The 21567-nt window shown below is 35.5% G+C and overlaps 1 long non-coding RNA gene across 1 annotated transcript in view; it reads left to right on the top strand.

Annotated features, from left to right (window-relative positions):
* The window catches only part of LOC143686165 (uncharacterized), an 80964-nt gene extending 62741 nt beyond the window's left edge, over window positions 1-18223 (top strand). Inside the window, exons 2-3 of the long non-coding RNA XR_013176946.1 lie at window positions 12262-12360; window positions 18209-18223. This is a non-coding gene — a long non-coding RNA (uncharacterized LOC143686165). The remainder of the gene's footprint in view (window positions 1-12261; window positions 12361-18208) is intronic.
* The last annotated feature ends 3344 nt before the right edge of the window (window positions 18224-21567 follow it).

Genomic DNA, 21567 nt, shown 5'->3' with positions numbered 1-21567 from the left:
AAAATGTGAACTTTCTCCTTATAAGTTGACCTGCTACGTGATACGACTCACAGGACACTACTAAGTTTTGAAAAGACAAAGAATCACTACATACACTGAAATCATAACTGGACAGAAAAATGCTCTGTTTTTCTGCATTCTACCTGGCCTTCACATATGGTTATTCAAAATTAATGTTTTCAGTTTTTTATGCTGATACTTTTCTTAAATAGTAGAGGAGGGTTCAGTGGTTGGATTTTTTTTTTGCATGAGCAGGCACTGGGAATTGAACCCAGGTCTCTGGCATGGCAGGTGAGAACTCTGCCACTGAGCTACTGTGGCCCACCCCAGTGGTTAGATTTTGATATTCATCTTTTCCAAGAATTGACTTTCACAAAAAATATATGTCATGGCAGAACTAAATGGAGCAACTTATGGAAAACTTCCATCAAACTTCTTTTACAGAGAAAAAAGAACAATGTCTTTGTCAATCAGGTTGCACAAATGGTATATTTTCTCTTTTTAATTAAGCAGGTACCAGAGATGCTCTTATAAAGTGGTAAAGTCAAGTGAATATTCTGACTTATCTAACATTTACTGAACAAGAACCGTGTGCTAGACACGTTGCCTTTCTTAATGATATCATTTAATCACATAGCATAAGAATTATTGCTAACATATAAAAGTGTCAACTGTATTCTGGACTGTATTCTGGACTATTTTCACACATATATTGGCATTGCACAAAGTTGTACAGCCAGTAAGTGCTGAAGACAGGATTTGAACTCTATTCTGTTTAGGTCCAGAGCCTGTTTTCTAAGATTTCCTATTCAAGTCATCTTCCTCAAATCTGATAAATTGAACTTCCCTCAATCATGCTGTCCTTTCCCCTACAATATCTCTCCCTGAATTAAAACCACCAAAAATCCTATTAAACTGATTCACCCTTTTGGATCATAGAAACACTTGACTCTCTTTGAGTGGCTTCTTCAGTGGGCAAATATTCCCAAGGGGTTAACCCTTTAAGTCTTTTTAGGTAACACCTAAGGAAGATGAAGTTTGATTCAGGTCCTGGGACAAAGGTATATTAAAAAGATGGATCAAAGATGAAGGAGAGAGTTATTATAAAGGAACCTGAAGGAATCCAAGGCAAACCCCATTTGTGACTACTTATAACAACTTCTCTACTGCCTTGCATCTAACCAGAACTATTCCACAAAGAAAACATTGGTGTAGGTTTATTATAAACCCATTCCTTTACTTTACCATATTTTAAAAATTGTTTCCAGTTGCTGTGCATCCTTCCGTGAACTTAGTTGCCTGAGGCTAGTTGTGCACTTTCCTTGCAGTACTAGGGTATTCAGCACAATATTTTTACACATGAAAATTTTCAGAAAAATAAAATGGCTTGAACTTAAACTCTTCCAAGGAAAGTATTTCCATAGTATCTATTCTAGATTAACATGCATCTGTCTAATTATCCAAATTTTATCATCATGACTGAGGGCAGGTGAAAAATATATCCCTCAGGAGACATTCACCTTGTGAAAGGCAGAACCAACTGGGCAAGGGTCCAGAATCAGGAACTGGAATGTAAACTATACAACAATTTTCATTTACATAAGTTGGTGTCAGCCCTCTTAAAATCAACTCTGGTGAGAAAGCAGAACTGTATGTGAAATTTGGGCAGGATAATAGTGGAGTTGGGTAAGCAGAGACACCAGAGAAGGGAAATCGATTTAATTAACAAATATTTATGCAGCACTTATTGGATTCTTGGCACTATTTTTAGCACTTTAGACTGGCCCAGTACAATATGACATTTGAAAGTGACATCAGTTTTTCAGTATTGCCACAATTCTCCCCTCATTTCGGTGGCCCTTTTCCTGAGATGCCTTACTTAAAGAGTTTTGATTTTATGTTCATTCAGACTTTTGTCTGTTATACTGATAAGTAGTTCTGAAGATCTACATTTTAGGAGCAGTCTTAGTTTTAAATGATTCTGCAAGACCCATTGCATCAATGGAAAGGATGCAATTTTTGGAATGATAAGATGTGTGTTTTTTATTTCTGCTTTGATGTTCTTGTGCTTTTGGGTAAGTTATTTATCTTCTCTGATCCCAAGCTTCCTCATCTATAAAATAGAGATAAATACCTTATGGGTTGTTCTGGAATGTGAAGATTAAACAAGATAACATACGTTAGTATACAATGTACAGCACGAAGTAAGGACTTCATAAATAACTGGCTATTCTGCCTCTCTATTTAAATTACAGGACAGAGTTTAGAATGTATTCTCAGTCATTCTTAGTTCATTTTTCTTCTATGTAATATTAAGGGCACAAACTTAAGAGATGAAAGTTCTGCCCATGCAAATTTGGCTCAAAGGTAAGAGGAGAAATAAAGGAAAGAAGAAGGAACATCCTGGGATTCTTCAGATCAATCCAGCTGTGACCTTACATTCCACTTTTGAATAGTGAAATATTTCACAAGACACTTTTTTTGTGATCTTAAAATGTAGATGACTAGAGAGGAAATAAGACAACCTCTTGACGTTCTTTATCTTTGTAGCTAAAACACACATACCTAAGTCCTTAAATTTGGCTTATACTATAGCTAAGATGCTTGGAGAACTTGTAGCTTCTTTACTTTCTGTATAACTAATCTGCATTCTCTCTCAACAAAAATCCATTGTTTAGTTAGGGTGGGGTGAGGGGTCAGTCTTTTAGTCATTTCCTGCTTCAAATTTGAAGCATCTGATCCAACATTTCATCTACTCCAACAATTTATGTAGTTTGTTAACATTATTAGAAAGGAGAACTCAGGATTTCAGATTTTAATTCTTCCTCAAAACTGAAGCATATTTTCAAGATGGTTGCTGAGTGTTAGGGGTAAAAAATATGACTTACTTGAAGTCATGGAGGATGAAAGACTTGGGGACCTTCGGAATGGTCTCAGCTGATTTCCTGGTCTCCCAAACAATATCCTCTTTCCTCTCAGGTTACAGATATCCATGACTGGAGGGTATAGCCAATGTAACTCCCACCTTCTCTTCCAGGGCTCAGTTTACTCAACCTCATTTTTTGCTTGAGCTTTGTTTACAGACCCTCCTGAGATCCAGCTGTAACTCCTTTTCAGCCTGATGCCAGGAGTCTGAGTTGCAGTTCTATCCAGAACAACCACCTAGCTGCATTCTGGACCCCCTCTGCAGATTCTCTAACTAGACTTCCCAGCTGTGTCTGGGTCCCATCTTTACCATACAGTGATCCCAATAATGAGCTGGGGCTAGACCAGGATTTTCCATCTGTCACAATATTCTGCTGCTTCGAAATATCCCACGGAAACAGAAGGAAAGTTGATAACAGCAAAGTTATAAAAACAAAAGAAAAATACCACCACCTGTGACACAAAGGTTCTTACTAACTCTGTTTTTCATAGAGGCTCAAATATCTTTTTTCCCCCAAATCCTACTTCTCATTTTAGGCTGAATCTTTATGCATCAGATATTCTAGATAACAGAAAACAAAAAATATAGTTTTGTCTGAGTTACCAAGACAATGAAATCAGTGTATGGTTATCTCAGCTGTCTGAATAATATTTCCTTTCATTAACCTAACCCAAGTGAATGAAGAAATGAATTGATTCCTCTAACTATTCAATAATAATTTGCTGAATGCTTAGCATGTGCCAAATATCTTTTTAGGGAGAGGGAATATAAAATGAATAAAATGGATAAAAAAAAACACAACTTTTCCTTTATGGGGTTTATATTATAATGGAGTCAGATATAGAAGAAACAAAACAAATATGTTATATAAAATCAAATTATTAAATATGTACTGCATATACTGCATCCTAAAGTTTTCAGACTGCTATGGGACTTAAAAGGTGACATACACGTGTTCTTTACATTAAAATTTTCTAACCATTCTAACCCGAAGTAGGTTAATTAGAAACAGTATAAGCACCAGTATAGTTTATAATATATATGACAAATATGAAAAGGAATATATGGAATAGCATAGTCATCAGAATCTTTAGTGATAATAGTGATAAGTCAAATTTAATTATTACAGCTACTCATATCATTAGGTTTTTGCATTATTCCAAACTCAGTAAGCTGGGTGGGTGGGACCCATATGATTATTTGCATTCATAGAAATAATATTAGACTTAGAGGGGTATAGCAATTTGCCTGTGTTTCATGACTGATAATTAGAATCAGAGCTAGAACTAAGGTACTGTAAACATACTAAGTATTTAGGCATGTGAGGAGAAGGAAAATGTGTGTTAATAGAAAGCAGCAGATACAAAGACCCAGAGGTGGAAAGAAACAGTGTATAGAAGAAGATCTCAAGATCATAGGTTTTTCATGTTTCACTTTTGAAATAAAACCAAGATCAATCTTCTTATAACAAATGTCATTTCCCCTTGACATACTCCTTAAGTTTGATGGAGCATATTTTTTCACTCAACCAAAGCAAAACTATTATTGCAGGGCAGTTTTCTATTACTGCAATTTTGATTTCTCTTTGAAACATAGGTTCTTCCTTTGTTAGTTCTTGGAGGACATTTCCACCTGATGATTTTATTCAGCCTTCATCTTATTATATCTAAAATTCTCATTATGTTTCATCCCCAAAAGTTTCACTTTTGAGTATTTTTATGGATATCATTATTCTTCCAATTGCTTAGGCTTTGAAGCTATCCTTGTTACCTCCCTCTTTTTTATTCTCCCTTTTCTAGCCAGGCCATCATGGGTATCTTTTGTATTTGGCAGTTTCTTTCTATTTCCACTAGTCCCAGGCCTAAATGGAATCTCATTACTTCGTGTTTCAGGACTGTCATATCCTCAGAGTTAATTTTCTCCACCTTTTTTTGTTTATCATACAAATTTAGCCATCAGGGCCAACAATACATATAAAATTGCTGTCAACAAGAAATGATACACAATAAAGAAAGCCTATCAATGTGTCAATAACATTCTTTGTTGCACTTAATATTTGACCAAAAAGAGGTATCTTGTTGTCTTGTTCACCACTTTATTCCCATCATCTGGAATAATGCTGTTGTGGACAGACTCTGAGCTGGTCCCCAAATGATCCCTGCCTCATTATATTGATGTCTTTGTATAATCCCCTCCTCTTGGTTGTGGACAAGGCCTGTGACTTACATCTAAACAGTAGAATATGACAAAAGTGATGGGATGGCACTTCCATGTTTATATTATAAAAGATTGTACTCTCTGTCTTACTAGCAGGCTCTGTCAACTCTATCCCTTATTGGTTTTAATGAAACAAACTGGCACATAGAGTGGCCCATAGGAAAGGGAATAAGGGGACTCTCCTGCTGACAGGCAGCAAGGAGCTCAGACTGCATCCGATAGCCTGCAAGGATCTGAATCCTGCTGGCAGTCACGTGAGCTTTGAAGCAGATCCTTCCCTTGTCAAACTTCAGATGAGAACTCAGCCCTGGCCCACACTTGAACACAGCCTTGTGAGAGAAATCACAGGATTTCTGACCCAAGGATACTGTGAGATGATAAGCATGTGTTGTTTTAAGCTATTAAGATTATGGTCATTTGTCATTCAGCAGTAGACAATATGAATGCCTTGCATCTATTTGGGGGTTAACAAATATTTGTTGGTTGAATAAATGGCATGACCCTTTTAAATCCATAGAAATGAACATTCTTTACATACATTTGGTAAAAATTTCCTAAAAAAAGACAAAGAAAAAATACTTCTTAACAAGTTACAGAAACTATATTTACTTGAAAACTGGAATCTTAATTCTCAGGGCATTTTCTGAAGTGTTGGAAAATTATGATGTAGCAGGAAAATTATGATGTAGTGTCAGTTATCACTTTTGAGTTTTGGTTGTTTGATGCCTAATATCTCTGATGTCATTGAAAGTGGTTAATTAAATGTGTGATCTATACTTTCACTCACGATTTAATTAAATCCTTATCTGTAGACATAAGGTAAATTCTCTCTTTTTTTCTCCTGGAGGCTTTGAAGTTCCAATGTTATTTTTGCCACCACTCCTGAGGAGTTGTATGCTTAATGAAATTTGTATTCTTTTTAAATATCTTGATCACATACAGCACATTTGTACCATAGTGCCAGACATGCAAGAAGAAAATCACAGTATAAAGTTAAATGTTGTAAATGTACATTAAAAATTAAATTCTGTAGAAGTTACCTCACTTGGCAATGGCTAATGTTAGAAGATGTATCTTAATATTTAACATTCTATAAAATATTCAAAAATCAGAATTATCTTCTCTTGAGAAGAAGAAAAAGTTGCAATAAACTTAACATTTAGAACCACAGTGATCTAGGAGCAACACATAGTTTTTATTTTAAATATTCAAGGAATCTATCATGAGGCAATACATTTACTGGTGGAAATGGTAGTTATTGTGTTTGCATTAGCTGTTTATGGAAATTTTGTAATGACTCTAAATGCTCTCTCATATGATACCCAGTTAATTCCCCAACTGCTTCTTCACCAAGCCCACCTCATTTTCACCCCATCTTGCCAACAAGACAGTTCATCTTTCTGGTCTACTATTATTGTAATGAGAAATAACCACGTCAAGCAGAGATAAGGCTTTAATCAATTAGATAGTCTTGAGCATTTTTAACTGAACTAGGGGATGAGAGTATATTTAGCACAAAACCTTGCTAAAAAGACATTCTGTATAGAAACCCTAATTTTGAAACATAACTTGGAAAAATATTATAACTGGACAATATAGCCAATGGACAATAAAATTTTTGCATGGATGACTGCTGTTAAAGGACAATTCATAAAACAAGTAAAAAGTGTAAATTAAAATTTTAATCCAAGTAGTCACTGAAGCCGTTTTTATCTTCTTGGTTTAAATGAAGCAGAGGTGATGTCTGGGGTGAGGCTAGGGGTGGTTTTGGTTGGTAAAGTGGTCCCAAACACAAGTTTTATGCAGGGAGTATGGATTGTATGGCAATGAAGAAAACTATACTTTATTTCTAGAAGTTAGAAAGGATTTCAAGAAAGAAGAGGATATTTATAAATTTGGACAGTTAGAGGAGAATAGAAAACAAGAACATCAGTCCCTAGGTCTTAGTCTGGCATCTTTAAGTTTTTGGGTTAGTTTCTTAGTCAGTGTCTGTATTTAAGATATCATTTTAAAGTGTTTCAATGTTTAGAAACATATTTAAAATATTTGGAAACTGAGTCACTAATCTTTATGGTGTAGCCATCTCACAGACCTAAAAGTCCAGCTTTGCCCCCCAATTATTAGATCAATCATAGAAAGTTCTAAAGGATGTGCATTCCACTTTAAGGTGATAGGGAATACACTAGTCAGTAGAAGGGATGGTGGTCAGTGGTGCCTTTAAGAAGTTGGATGTGTCAACTATCTGTAGGCAGTATGGTGTGAAATGCTGTCATGAAACTACATTTCTTAATATAAATGGTGAGTATGGTATTCCAGAAAGAGAGAGGCCAGGTGTCATCCCTCAATTTTCAGATGTAAGGTAGATATAATTATTATAATTGGCATCAATCCAGAATGGTATTCAGGATGGCTGGCCCCATAGAAATCTGTGACAGATAGATCATGACAATCCTATAGGTGAGAAGGACTGATGACAGAATAGATTATCACTTCATGTGTAGAAATCAAGAAAGTGATATCAGGCACTGGAATAGAGGCTCATGTCCTTCCAGTTTCAAGATCTAAATCAGTTCAGAGATCCAAGATCCATTGATTGAAGGAGACCCAAAACCCTCCACCTCGTTACAAATATTTATGGTAAATAACTTTTTGTTTTGTTTCCAAGGGTGTCTGTGACTTTTTTTCAGGGTTACAGTGTGCTGGGATGGGGCATAGTTAGACTTTTCAAGACTGGTCATTATGGAGTCTGGTCTGATGCTGACACCAGGGTATCTAAAACAAAATGGTCCTCCAGATTGAGAGGAATATGGTAGACCAGTCACAACTGTCTGTGGTTTATTTCATCCTCTTGCCTGATGTCTTCTAAGACATTGTGGTTCTATCATTTTACTTCCTCCTTTGTAGAAGAAGAGAGACATCTTATTTTCACAGAAATGGAGGACTATATTGTAATGTGGGGGCTGGATAAAATGGAAATACATGAGTGGATTTGGGTGGTTCAAGGAATAGAATGTACTCGATCCCTTTTAATTGCCACTTAAAGTTAGTGTGGCTGCATTTGCCCCTGGTCTTTAGCAACTTATTTTACTCCAGGTGCTGAGATGATTAATTTCAAATGATTTGTCTTCATTTGTCTCATGCCCACACCCTGTACCCTTTGCCTCTCCACTGGAACTTCTGTTAGCCTGTGGGACATAAAATGACATAAAGCCCACTTAGCACATGTGCATGGGCAACCCTAAAGTTGAAATTTTCACTAATGGGAGGTAGGAGATGGTGAAAACATTCCTAGTCCTTATTCATCTGGACAGACAGTCTTGAAATGCCATAGCATAAAAGGTTCTCCGAAGACTGTCCTCTGAAATCAAGTATAATCAACTGTCCTTCATTTCAAGGAGTGGCCAGTTCTTTAATGATTTCTCTCCTATTTGCTTTCAACCTCCAATACCTCACTCCCCATTTCCTTCCTTCTCTCTTATGTGGGATTTCTCTCGCAAGCAAAGTCATCATATAAACTTTTGCCTTGGGCTGTGTTTCTAGAAAACCCAAGCTGATGTAATATGATATAATAATATATATACCTAGCCTGAGTTTTTCTTTTATCTGAGTGGAGAACTCCTGAACATTCTTGAAGATTCAGTTCAGTCTTATCTGTAAAGTTTGATCCATCTGAGCAAAATTGATCATTTCCTCCATTGTACCACTATTAGTTCTATAGTATATACCTCTGTCAATACATTTACCATGAAACTTTACAAGAGTATGTATGACTGCCTAAATCATGAACTCCTTGGGAGCCATCCTTATTCTTCTTTGTATTTCCAACAGCTTGAATAGTTTCTTGGATGCAGTTTCAATAAAAAATAATGGAATGAATAAATTAGTTAATTAAAATGATAAATTAAGACCATGGTCTAGTTTAGTGGTCTATATGAATGCAGAGAAAAGTCTACAAGCTGAGGGTTTATACTACATAAGTGTTACTGAACAGAGGCCATGGTTTCTTTTTCCTGGCATGCTCAAGAACCAATTTCTCAGACATGTGGGTTTCAAAGAGAGAAAGAGTTTATTACTAGGTGTGTAGTAGGAGAACAGATGGCCTAGTGGCTCAAAATCTGTCTTCCCAAAATGCAGTAATTCAGATAGTTTCATTAGAGGAAAAAATGAACAGAGTTTAGGATAATGAACACAGTAGCCCCAGACAATGTAATTAAAAGTGATCTAATTAATGGGCATATGCATATTGATTATATACTTAGTCATAAAATGTAAGAAAATGGCAGAATGAGGTATAGAGGATTTATAGGTTAAAGTCTGAACTTCTGCACAATTTCAGGCAGGCCCACTCTGGTTAGAGCCAGTCTCAGCTATCATGGTACCTTGGACTTGGGGTGGGTTAGTTCTGGATTGACCCCAGAACTTTTGTTAATAAATGTTAGTGGTTTCCCTTAGTGATTACAAGACTCTGAAGTTGAAAAACTGGGTAACTAGGTACAAATGAAGGTTAGTTAGAAGATTTTAACAATCACAGGGGCAGAAGATAAAGGCTATACAATATCAGAGATCAGGGCAGCTGGATTGTAATTTAGAGATTTCAGGTATTTTCCTTTGTCTACTCCAATATACCAGCAAGCAAAAAGGAATACCTATATAATTATTCAGTAATCAACATCATTCCTTAAATCTTAATTTCTCAGTTACATAAAGTAGCTATTTACCTACTATGTACCTTTTATGAAATTATATACAAATATTAGGTAACTAAGTGTATTTTATCCGTCTGTCTGTCTATTTTGCTATCTATATCTATCTATCTATATCTATCTATCTCTTTGTCTGTCTGTCTCCTACTTATCTGTGTCTTTATTGACAGTTTGTAATACCCTTTGGAGAAGAGAAAGAGACTAGATAAGGGTCATTGATAAAGCAACAGAACAGGAGGTGACTTGTTCAAAATCAAAACAGTATATTCTTTGGAGAGCTGGTTTTTAGTGCTTAAGGTAAGAAGTGAGACTGCATTGGTTCTTGGTTTGGGTTCAGTATGTTTTGATTCTGGTAGAGATCCTGTCATTATAATGGTCTTGTTGCAGTGTTTAACCTAGAAATAGCAGGTATAAGAAAGACATCATTTTCCCCAGTAACTGATATGTCAATAAAGGCACTTCATTTGCAGCTAGAATACTTAAGGATTCCTGAGTACATATTAATTTATTTTTGGCTCCCTCTGTTACTTACCTCTTCCCTCTAACCCCCTACTGCAACTCAGCAAAATTGTTATTGTACTTACTTGTAGCTGTCCGCTCTCATTTCTATGCTACTCTCTGTTTTGCTAGTCATTGCACACTTCCCATCCCCCTCATGTAGAGTAAGAGAATTGCTTGCCTGCATCCAGAGTGTAATCAGTTATTAGCCTGTTATGCTTTGTCATCCTCTTTCTTTCAAATTTAGCCCTCAAGCTCACCTCCAAAAATGCCAGAAAGGCAGCAAACCCTAGGGGGGCTACAAAAGTTCATGAACTTTGGTTTCTATGTTCTAGAAAAGTTGCCACTTTACTATAAATATTCAGAAAGTATAAGAGAAAAATTTTGTGTCCAGTTGAAAACACACTATTAGCGTCAAATTATTTGCTAGTGAATATCTTTCTGACCTAAGTGTACTATTTATGGGGTGAGAATAAAGAGAGAGAATCTGTTCAACTTATCCTTTCATTATTTATCCAAACTTATTAATGAATATTTCTTTTTTGAGTACTCCACTTTGAAATAATGCATCTCAGAAAATAATTGTGGTTTGTTTGTCCAGAACACCTATTTGGAATGAATTGCAGTTCTTGAAATCTCTATTATTTTCTTGCTTTATCATGCCTTTAGTAAATATCTAAGTTCCTGTCAAGGTACCTAATATTCCTTGCTCTAAGTTTTATGTAAAAAGCCACAAAACAATTCTAGGAGAGTGTGGGGCAGTCTTCATACTGTCAAAGGAAAGTGACCCTCATTTTTTTTTGTAGCAGCATCTTCTGTTTATTTATTTATGTATATATATATATTGAAAAACCTTCACACACATATACTATATCTACTGTATACAATCAATGGCTCACATAGTTGTGTATTCAACACCATGATCATTTTTTTAACTTCATTCTTTAAAAAAACATAACAACAAATGCATTTTTTTTTAAAATTTATTAATTAAAAAATTAAGAAACCAAATAAAACATCAATATATATAATCAGTAATTTATGATATCATCACTAAGTTGCATATTCATCATTTCTTAGAACATTTGCATTAATTTAGAAAAAGAAATAAAAGGACAATAGAAAAAGAAATAAAATGAACACAGGAAAGAAAAAAAAAGATTATACCTACCATACCCCTTACCCCTTGCTTTCATTGATCACTAGCATTTCTAACTAAATTTATTTTAGCATTTGTGCTCCCTATTATTTATTTTTATTCCATATGTTCTACTCCTTTGTTGACAAGGTAGATAAAAGGAGCATCAGACACAAGGCTTTCACAATCACACAGTCACATTGTGAAAGCTATATCATTATACAATCATGCTCAAGAAACTTGGCTACTGGAACACAGCTGTACATTTTCAGGCACTTCCCTCCAGCCTCTCCATTACATCTTGAATAACAAGATGACATCTACTTGATGCATAAGAATAACCTCCAAGATAACCTCTTGATTCTGTTTGGAATTTCTCAGCCATTGACACTGTCTCATTTCACTCTTCCCCCTTTTGGTGACCCTCATTTTGCAAAATCATAGCTATTTATATTGGGCTTGTAATAATATGTCATCTGTAATGTTTTTTGTTAAATCCTGACCCTTTAAGCAAAGAAAACAGAAATGGTTTGAGATAAGTAATTAATAAATATTATAAATTAGTTAATTCAATAATTTTAAGTGGGGCCATATATGTTTAGGAAGACAAATCTAAAAGTTATATATGAAGGCCCACCGAATTTTGGTCTGCATTGCACATACTTTCAAATGTTGAAACAATAGCCTACTGGGATGGCAGTTAGCAAGAAATGTTAGTTAATCTACCCACCAAATATGACCACACCTTGTTCTATTTTTCACAAATGTTTTGTGTACAGAGATACAAGACTTCTGTAAAGTTCCAGAACAGATGGTGCTCCAGAATGGCAGTGCATCGGCAAGCAATGAATAAAGTCTCTGGAACTACTGGCTTGTTTGTGAGTTGCCTGTTCTGATCATCATTGTCATTAGACTCAAATTTGACACTAGTGGTGAAATGGGAGGTTGAGGACATGGAGGTGGTGTTAGTGAAAGCTAGTGGCAAAAAGGAGGAGAAAGAGCAAATGCCCTTAATGAGATTAGGTAACATCTGATCTTAGGTATGGTAATTAAAATCTCCTTTATTTCAAAAAATGAAACAAATTCAGACACACAGAAAGATTTAATATGCTTATTCATATTACTCTCCCTCTTGTATATTCTCCTGCACTCCCTGATCTCCTGTTTTGTCTTTTATTACTAGAATAGGGTTTCTCAACATTGTCACTATTAACATTTGAGGCAGATTAATTAATTGTTGTAGAAGGGAGGGGAATCTGGGCTGTCATGTGTGTTGTAGGATAATTAATAGCATCTCTGGCCTTTGCCTACTAGATTCCTGATACATAACCTCTGCAACTACCCCCCACCACTCCCCACCCCTCATCCCTGCATTGTGACAGTCAAACCTGTCTTCAGCCATTGCTAACTTTCCTCTAGAAGAGAAAATCACCTCTTGTTGGGAGCTGCTGTACTAAAAGAAGAATTTTAGAAACTTCTTTTTAATTAAGGTGATGGTAGCTGCTCTGATCAAGTCTCAGTTGCTCAAGAGAATGAATGATTATTTTTTGATCACTTCATAATCAAGCACAGATATTCCTGGTCACATGGCCATACATGTGATCATTAAGGCACCTAAGTACTCTACATCTCAATGATCTGCTCTCCTCTAGGTAGTTGGCATTGGAAAAGAGACTGGTGGAGAAAAAACCAGACAATTCCTAGCTATTTTGGATAGGAATTGGTATACACAACATCTCCACTTATATGTCATTGTGAGAAATAGTCACTGGCCCCAGGTAGATGTATGTAGCCTGGGAAATCCAGTCCCTGAGAGGCATCTGCAATGATTCTAATTCCAGAAATGGAACATGAGTCTTTGGGTGGGGTTTGCAACTTGCCCTTCTGTGCTGCAGAAAGTTTGAGTATTTTTTTCTTTTTATTGTGGTCCCTGAGTTTGGGTTGTTGACAGTTCTTAGGAGAGAGACCACTGAGGGTCTACTGGACAGAATATATGCAAATATCCTTAAGAATATGATATTAAGATACCCAGGAAAAAGGAAAATTCTAGAAAATTAAAGATATTTAAGTTCCATAATTAAACTATAAATTTAATTTGGGTATATTTAAAATATCTACCATGGTGCATATTAATCTAAACTGAATTTTAAGCTCCCACAATATGGGAGACTTAGAGGAACATAACTCTGATATTTGGTTCTGATTCTGCCCTCACTGTCATGAGATTTGGGAAAAGTAACTGAACCTCACAGCATACTCATTTTATATCTGTAAAACAGACATAAAATCTCCTTTTAAAATTTCTTTATAGAGTATTGCAATGAGGGCATTGTATAACTGAAAAAACCATTCATTCTAGGTATTTTCAAGGCATTACATTTATATTGCACCATTTGTTATGGTTCACTGCATGAGATCAATACCTGTTTCAGCTCTTGGTCCATTGTCCAGTAGCTGTGGGGACTCTGCATCATTTGAAGACAAGAAAACTAAGAGGCCTCATGGGAAACTTGTGAGTCTAGTGTACATTTGGACTTAATTGTGGAGACCCTAGTCAGGCTATTTGAAATGACTCTCCTCTCTAATGTAGGGACAATATAAGCTTCTGTGACATGTAAGAAAATTTGAAATATTAGGAACATATCACTGTAAGCCATAAAATTCCCTTATGAAGAGCAGCCAGCAATGCAGGCTTTTGCTTTTGTAGATTGGGTGCCTCAGTAAGATCTTTGTTGCAAGGTTGGAGGTATTACCCATGGTTCTGAAATGTCCAGTCCTGAGTTTTCAAGGGTCATAATCCCAGTGCTTGACACAGCATGTGCCCATGACATTGTCCTTTTGACTGTAACTACCCTTTACTGTCCACTAGATCACAACTGACCTGTGAAACCAATCTTAAGCCTTGGATCTCTTCTGTCTAACTTCCATTAATCTCCATGCATACTGCCAGACTGTAATTAGGCTGATCTTCACTTGCCCTGGGTATGTCCCAGATCTACGTTCTTGTTTTCAACATAAACATTGATAGAGCAGTGAATAATACATATATTGGGCATATAGTCAATGTTTGTAGAAGCATCTTCATAGGAAACAGTAATTATTGTTAACTTCAAACTAATTGTTATGGCTTGTGATCTTTTAAGATATTTAAAAAGAACCTGGATTAATCAAACAAATCTTAATTAATTGTGGGTACATTATAAGAACAGTGATGTGGTTGCAAATTAATACTTTTGCTGATTATTCAGTTTTCTTATCTGGGCCAAGAATCCCAAAAGACACATATATATTTATAAGCAGTGATGAAATCATATGAAATACTTTGATATTCATTATATTATCTCACAAAGCTCTTTTGTCATGTAAATACCCCACTCTGTTATTAAAGAAAGACAAGAGAGATACAAGCTATGTCTTTGGCATTGCGGTCTTATTATTTTCTTCAATGACCTCTAAGCATATGAAGTGTATTATTTATGCCAAGCACCAAAAACACATTACTTACATTAAGAAGAATTGTATTTGGCACAGTTGGTTATTATGGAGGAGTTAGTTGTAACAGCCCAGGGCACAGATAAACCAGCCTGAGAAGAAGCATTGATCTGGGATGACTGCAGTGGTTTAATACTACTTTAAATATCACAGAACACTCCATTCAATAAAATATGGATCCACACTGTCAGACAACAGAAGTTATATGCTAGAACTACTTCTTTAATTATGGAAATGATGTACAGTGAATAATTTGCTGTGTTTTGGTGCTTACTACTTCTTTATTTAAAAAACCTTTTACTCTGAGTTAAATTAGGAAAGCAATTTGGTCTATGACTCTGTACAGCCAAAAAAAAGCCCTTTTGCTGGTCTACTTTCATTGATTAGCTAAGCACATGCTCATGAGGTTCCCAATTCTTTTAACCAACATCTTCTCTTGTGACAATCGATTTACACACTTTGTCTTTCAAAGAAGTAATTTGTCATGTGTCTACTCAACTCTCTTGCCTTTCTGTTCCATTCTTGTTCCTTTCAAATTTCTCCCTAAAAGAAGTCATATCATGCCATTCCTTGTGTTAAATCTTCCAATGGGATTCCATTGCAGTAAACATAAAATCCAAGCTACTGACCATGTCCTGCAAAAACATACCTGTTACAGAGATACATCTGTTACCTACAACTCTAGTCTTAGCTTTTATTTCTATCTCTTTCGTTATGCCTCAGCCACTGTGGTCTTCATTCTATTCTTCCAACACAGCATGCTCTTTAGGCTTTAGGAACCTTGCTCCTACTGATCCCTCTGCCTACAATTTGCATTACTATCTCCATGTACTTAGTGGGATTAAGTTTAAACATCACCTCCCAGGTTGAGCCTTCCCTTGCAGCTTTCTATAAATTAACCTGCCCCTCCACTGCCCAAATAAATTTATTTTAATATGCTATATTATTTTCTTTAAACCCCTTATTATTCCATGTTTGCTCCCAAAGAACACATACTTTTTGCCATCATTTCTGTGTTCCCAACAACTAGAACCAATCTGGCACATAATGTTATGAATAAATATGAATGGATTGAATACTCCTATGCTTATTATATTTCTGTATAGAAAACATCTGTTTATAGGCACAACCCTTTGTATGTATAATTGATATAACTTTTATGTAGGGGACGATGATTAGACAGAAAGTTTCATAGATTCAAAAAGATATATTTTAGATCATTACTGAAATATTCCCCACAAATCTACAGTTATTTGGATTTCAACAATGGGAGGATACCATACAAGGTATCTCACTTTGACCCCTATATATATGATGACATTGCCCTGCGTTGATAGTCATATGTTATACCCGGGTGTATATGCCATGAGTGTGTATGTGTATATAAAATGTGTTTTTATTCATAAACCACATGACTACAGTATTCTTAACAGTTTGCAAGGTCACATCTGACCCAAATAGGAACACTGACCCAATTGCATGGCACATTTAACAAAACCGATTTTATCACTGTGGTATATTTTTGAAGTTCAAGAAAAGAGTCAGGTGAAACACATGTAAATAATTTGGAGCATTTGATTATTTTGCTTTTTATGCCAGTCATGTTCTGTTTCAAGATTCATTTGTGAAATAGCAACTGACAGTGTGACAGGCAGTTCTGAAACCTTTCTCTTCTTTCCTGTCACATTTTCAAAGCAACTCTTAGAAAGGCACTTAAATGGACTTCAGTTAGAATGGGGTGGGGTGTGTTCTTAAGACATAACTATAAGTGGCAAATTATAAAGGTTAATTGAATTGTGCTGATTCAAAAAACCACACACCATGTCAGATATGTATTTATTTATTTAGTATAAATGAGGGCAAAAAATGGGGTAGAAAGAGTATATGTGGATGGAAGTTCCACTAGTCCTATTGAAGGAGATGCACAATAGTTACTTGAAATGACGTTTTAAAAATTTAAAAAGTCATTAAATACCTCTACTCTGAATTATAATAGATTAGATTTGAAACTGCATAAAAGTAAAATTGTATTACTATGTTCTTTTAACGATGTAGATTTGGTTAAGAAAAGATACGTGCAAACAAAACAGACAATGACAGTCTTTAAATTGAACTCGACCTATTCTATTTCCTTTTGTTTTGTGTTCAAGTTGTTTTATTTTTAAGTTTTGCTTTCAGGTAGAAAACTATGTAATGATATAGAGCATATCAGAAAATCAAGTATCTTATTTTTCTAATATAAATTTTAAAGTATGTAACAACAATAGAAATATTAACATTCAATTTGATCAGCACTAGAAGAGGACATTGGAGTTGCAGTGCCTACATTATTTGGCATATAGAAAAGAATATATTATGGCTAATTCATACATCGTGATTGTATGTGATAGATTGCAATGATCACTTCATTTACTTAACCCTACCTATGTACACATTCTTCAGATTTTTTCCTGTCCTCTAAAAAAAAGAGGAAGCACTTATTTTCAGATCTTTAAGTAGAACTGGCTTTGTGACTACAAAGCCTACCATCAAAACACATTGTGTATTTTCATTTGTCCACTGTTTATCTATGTCACAACCATGATAGCATGGCCAAGATGAGAAGAGACATGTGGAAGAGTCCCTTGTTTCCCTAGACAGGCCATTCTAGACATGTGGATGAGTCTAGCTGAGTTCAACAGACCAACCCAGCTGCATGGCTGCTGATCACAGGCTTGCCAGTGAACCCAGCTGAGATGACCTAGGTCTAGTCTGGTCAACTGAAACAAAATTTATTTGTTTCATGTCACTGAGCTTATCATGGTTGTTTGCTATGCAGGTATTATTTTTAAGCTTTTTTCAAAGCAATTTTAAATTTACACAAGTTGTAAAATTGTACAGAGATGTCCACATACTCCTTACCAAGATTCCTCTAATGTAAACATCTCAAATAACCACGTTACATTTACCAAAGCTAAAGAAAATGACATTGGCGCAACATTACTAACCAATTATGGTAATAATGGCAGACTTTGCAGATTTCACCAGTTTTTCCACACTTGTCCTTTTTCTGTTCTAGGACTAATTCAGGATACCACACTGCACTTAGTCATGCTTCCTTGGTAGCCTCCATTCTGTGACAGTTTGTAGGTTTTTCCTAGTTTTTCATGTCCTTGACACTTTTGAAAAGCACTGGACATGTATTTTGTACAATGTCCATCAAATTGAATTTTTCTGATATTTTGTCATCATTAGACAGGAGTTATGGGGTTTTGGAAAGAATATCACAGAGATGAAGTGCTCTTCTCATCAGTTTGCATAAAGGGGTAAGTAAATGATATCAATACAACTTATTACTGGTGATGTTGACCTAGACCAGTTGGTTAAGGTGGTGTCTTCTAGGTCTCTCCACTTGTAGAGTTTATTATTTTTCACTTTCATACTTTGCTCATTCAAAATGAGTCAGTAAGTCTAGCCTACACTCTAAAGGAAGGGGACTAAGCTCCACTTACTGGAAGGAGGAATATTAAAGAATTTGAGAGTACATATTTAAATCATGTGAGTAATTAATAAGTGCTTTGGGGAGTTACTTTGAGTCTATTCAAATATTTTCATTCCTCCTTAAAGTTTTGCCCATTAATTTTAGCATTCTTTTGTAGATCTTGCTAAGAGAAATTATTATTGTGATGTTCTAATGCTGATTTGATGTTCCTCTCATGCCTTCCACTTATATTATTTGGAATTCTTCAGTATACAACATTTGCCCTTATCCCCTATTCATTTATTTATTCAATAATTTATTTATGTTGGTAAGGATTCATGAATATATATTTTATTTTTTGTATTAAAATCCAATACTATCATTATTTGTTTTGTTGCTGAAATTTTTCCAGCTTTCACCATTAAAGCTCCTTCAGGTAGGATTCTATATTTTATAGCAGACCCACAGTTTCTTTTTTTTTTTAGGAGTTCCTTACTTTCTGGCACTGCACATTGCTCAAGGCTTATCTTGTGTTTTCTCAGCTTCAACCCTAGAATGAGCTTTATGTTGGAGAAAGTAAAACGTGGGTGCAAAGTGTGCTCATTGCTATTTCAGTTTCCCTAATTCTAGGTTAACTCAGCAGATAAAATTAGAGAACATATGTATTCACACATGCCGGTTTCTACATCTATGTATTATGTGTGTGTGTATATATGTATATATTTATTGTATGCTGTATGGTGGGGTCACATTCCATTATTTTCCATGTGAGTATCCTGTTATTGCAGCACCACTTGTTGAATTTTTTATTTGTTTGTTTATTTGTTTTTTGGGGAAGTGCATGGACTGTGAATCGAACCAGGTCTCCTGCATGGCAGGCAAGAATTCTACCAGTGAACTACCCTCAAACCCCTTGTATTGTATGTATATTAAAATAAACATGCATTTACACTGCTATGAGTTCATACTGATATTTGTGACTACAATCGAAAACCAAAGAGTTAGTTCATTCCAGCCTTCCTCCTTTGCTTATTTGTAACTTCTTTCTCAGACAGTGAGGAATAAGGCTCCTGTATTTACTGATTTGTTCAACCCTAGTATACATTTAAAGTAGCTTCAGAATTGCTAGCCCATTCCTCTGGGTCAGAAAGATATCATGATTATAAAATCCTTTACAAACCAATACATGATTAGATAAAATATTTGAGATCTGGCCAACTTAGCAAATCAGCTAGGCAGGAATTAGCTGATTGACTGAAATGGTCATATATGAACATGAGCTCAAGGAAAGAGGTTAAGGTGGAAAAACATTTCACCTAAGATATTTTCTTAAGATATTGAGACACCTGAGAGGTTAAAAATTGAAGTAGAGAATTAAACCATTAGGGTGAGTGGTTGAGTTTTTGTTATACTTTAGTACTTGTTATTTGAATCCATTAGAAATTATATTAGTCATTTTGGAATAACTTCCTTGTAATAATCTCTTTTCTGTAAGTGCTTCCCCTAATTTTGCTGAAGGAGCCCATCTGTATGGCCATTTATTTAGCAGGTGACCTCTTGGATACAGTTAATTGTATGAGGAACAAACACCTGTCTCATACTGACTTGGCACTCCCAATGAGAATTCAGATGAAAACTGACTTTGCAAACTTTAATATATTTTTAAATTACCTGGGATCTTGTTAAAATGCAGATTCAGATTCAGGAAATATAGGATGAACCCAGAGATTCTGCATTTCTAGTCGGCTCCAAAGTGCACTAATGTTGTTGGTCCACAGACTATATTTTGAATAGCAAGACCAAAGACTGATCTATGATTAGTTGGTCAGAATGCTATTAGTCCATATAGATTTGGCAGAGTCAACTCTCTCACAACCCAATCATGTGGCTGATTAATTGAAGAAGCAGGAACTGAGAACCTTACCAAGAATTATGCAGAGAAAGAATAAAGCAGATGGGGAGCCTCTAAGATCATTGATTACATGGTGTTTGAGAGAGTTGGGGACAAAGTAGAGTTACCCAGAAAATAGTTTAGGTCCCAAGAACTCAGTTGTACTTCCTGCTCTAACTTCCAATCCATTATAATACCACTTTATTTTTAATGGAATGCTTTTCCTTGAATCCCAACCCCCTGATCTAGAGCCATAAAAGAATAGTACTCTTCCCTGTCCTCTCACTATTTCCACAAAAGAAAAATAAAACCTTTGGAAATATATGGACTTAGAAATACAGATATTTATTTCAAACTGATTATAATTTCTATTTGTTCAGCAACTTTCTCAAGAGGTTCAGTACCTTTTATACAAAATGAAAGATTTCTCCAAAATCTAATGGCATGTTTATAACTCAAACAAAAATTTGGTAATAAAATTTAAAAAGATGTTTCACATAATTTTTTAAAAGTTGATTAGAAATTATAAAGCCAGCACAGTGTGTTTTTTGTTAGGCCAATATTTCTTATTTATGTGATGGTAGCTGTGTGGTAGAACTGAAATCACAGCCACAGTTGACTTCTGGAGTAAAAGGGTAGATCAGATGATTTCTCAAAATCTCATCTGCTAGTATAGTTAGATCAAAGATACTGGGAGGATATTACAACAGGGTAGGTAGATTTTGGTTGTGTCATCTGAGTGGGGACAACAAAATAAGATATGGTCCAAATCACCTCATCTCTTTTCTTGCCTCTCCATCCCACCTACCCCAAAAGACCCTGATACTTATCTGCATTATTTGTCAAATTAAATTATTTATTCATTCAAAAAACATTTGTGAAGTGCATATATACCCCTATAAAGTAAATGCATGAGCCAACCCCACAGATACCATCAAGCATTTGGAAATCTTTGCTAGCTCTCTAAGCAGTTTCTGAGTTTATATTGGCTTCACATTCTCTCTTGTGGCACTACACAGATGAAACCAATGTGCCTATTGACTTCTCTATGCTGACCATCTTCCTTCTGATTCTCTCTGAGGAGTCATAATAACGAGCTTCTGTACAGGCTCCTGTATTTGTTGCTACTAGCATGGGTAACATTCAAGACTCTGTGTGTGTGTGTGTTTGCATATGTACATATGACATTTTTATTTTGTGCTTAGTTCACAGTTTAAATGAGTTCATGAGGCTCTTGTTGCT

This window comes from Tamandua tetradactyla, chromosome 6 (genome assembly GCF_023851605.1).
Source record: "Tamandua tetradactyla isolate mTamTet1 chromosome 6, mTamTet1.pri, whole genome shotgun sequence".
Lineage (NCBI taxonomy): Eukaryota > Metazoa > Chordata > Mammalia > Pilosa > Myrmecophagidae > Tamandua > Tamandua tetradactyla.
The sequence above is the reverse complement of the archived record's forward strand: the minus strand, read 5'-3'. Positions and strand labels throughout refer to the sequence as shown.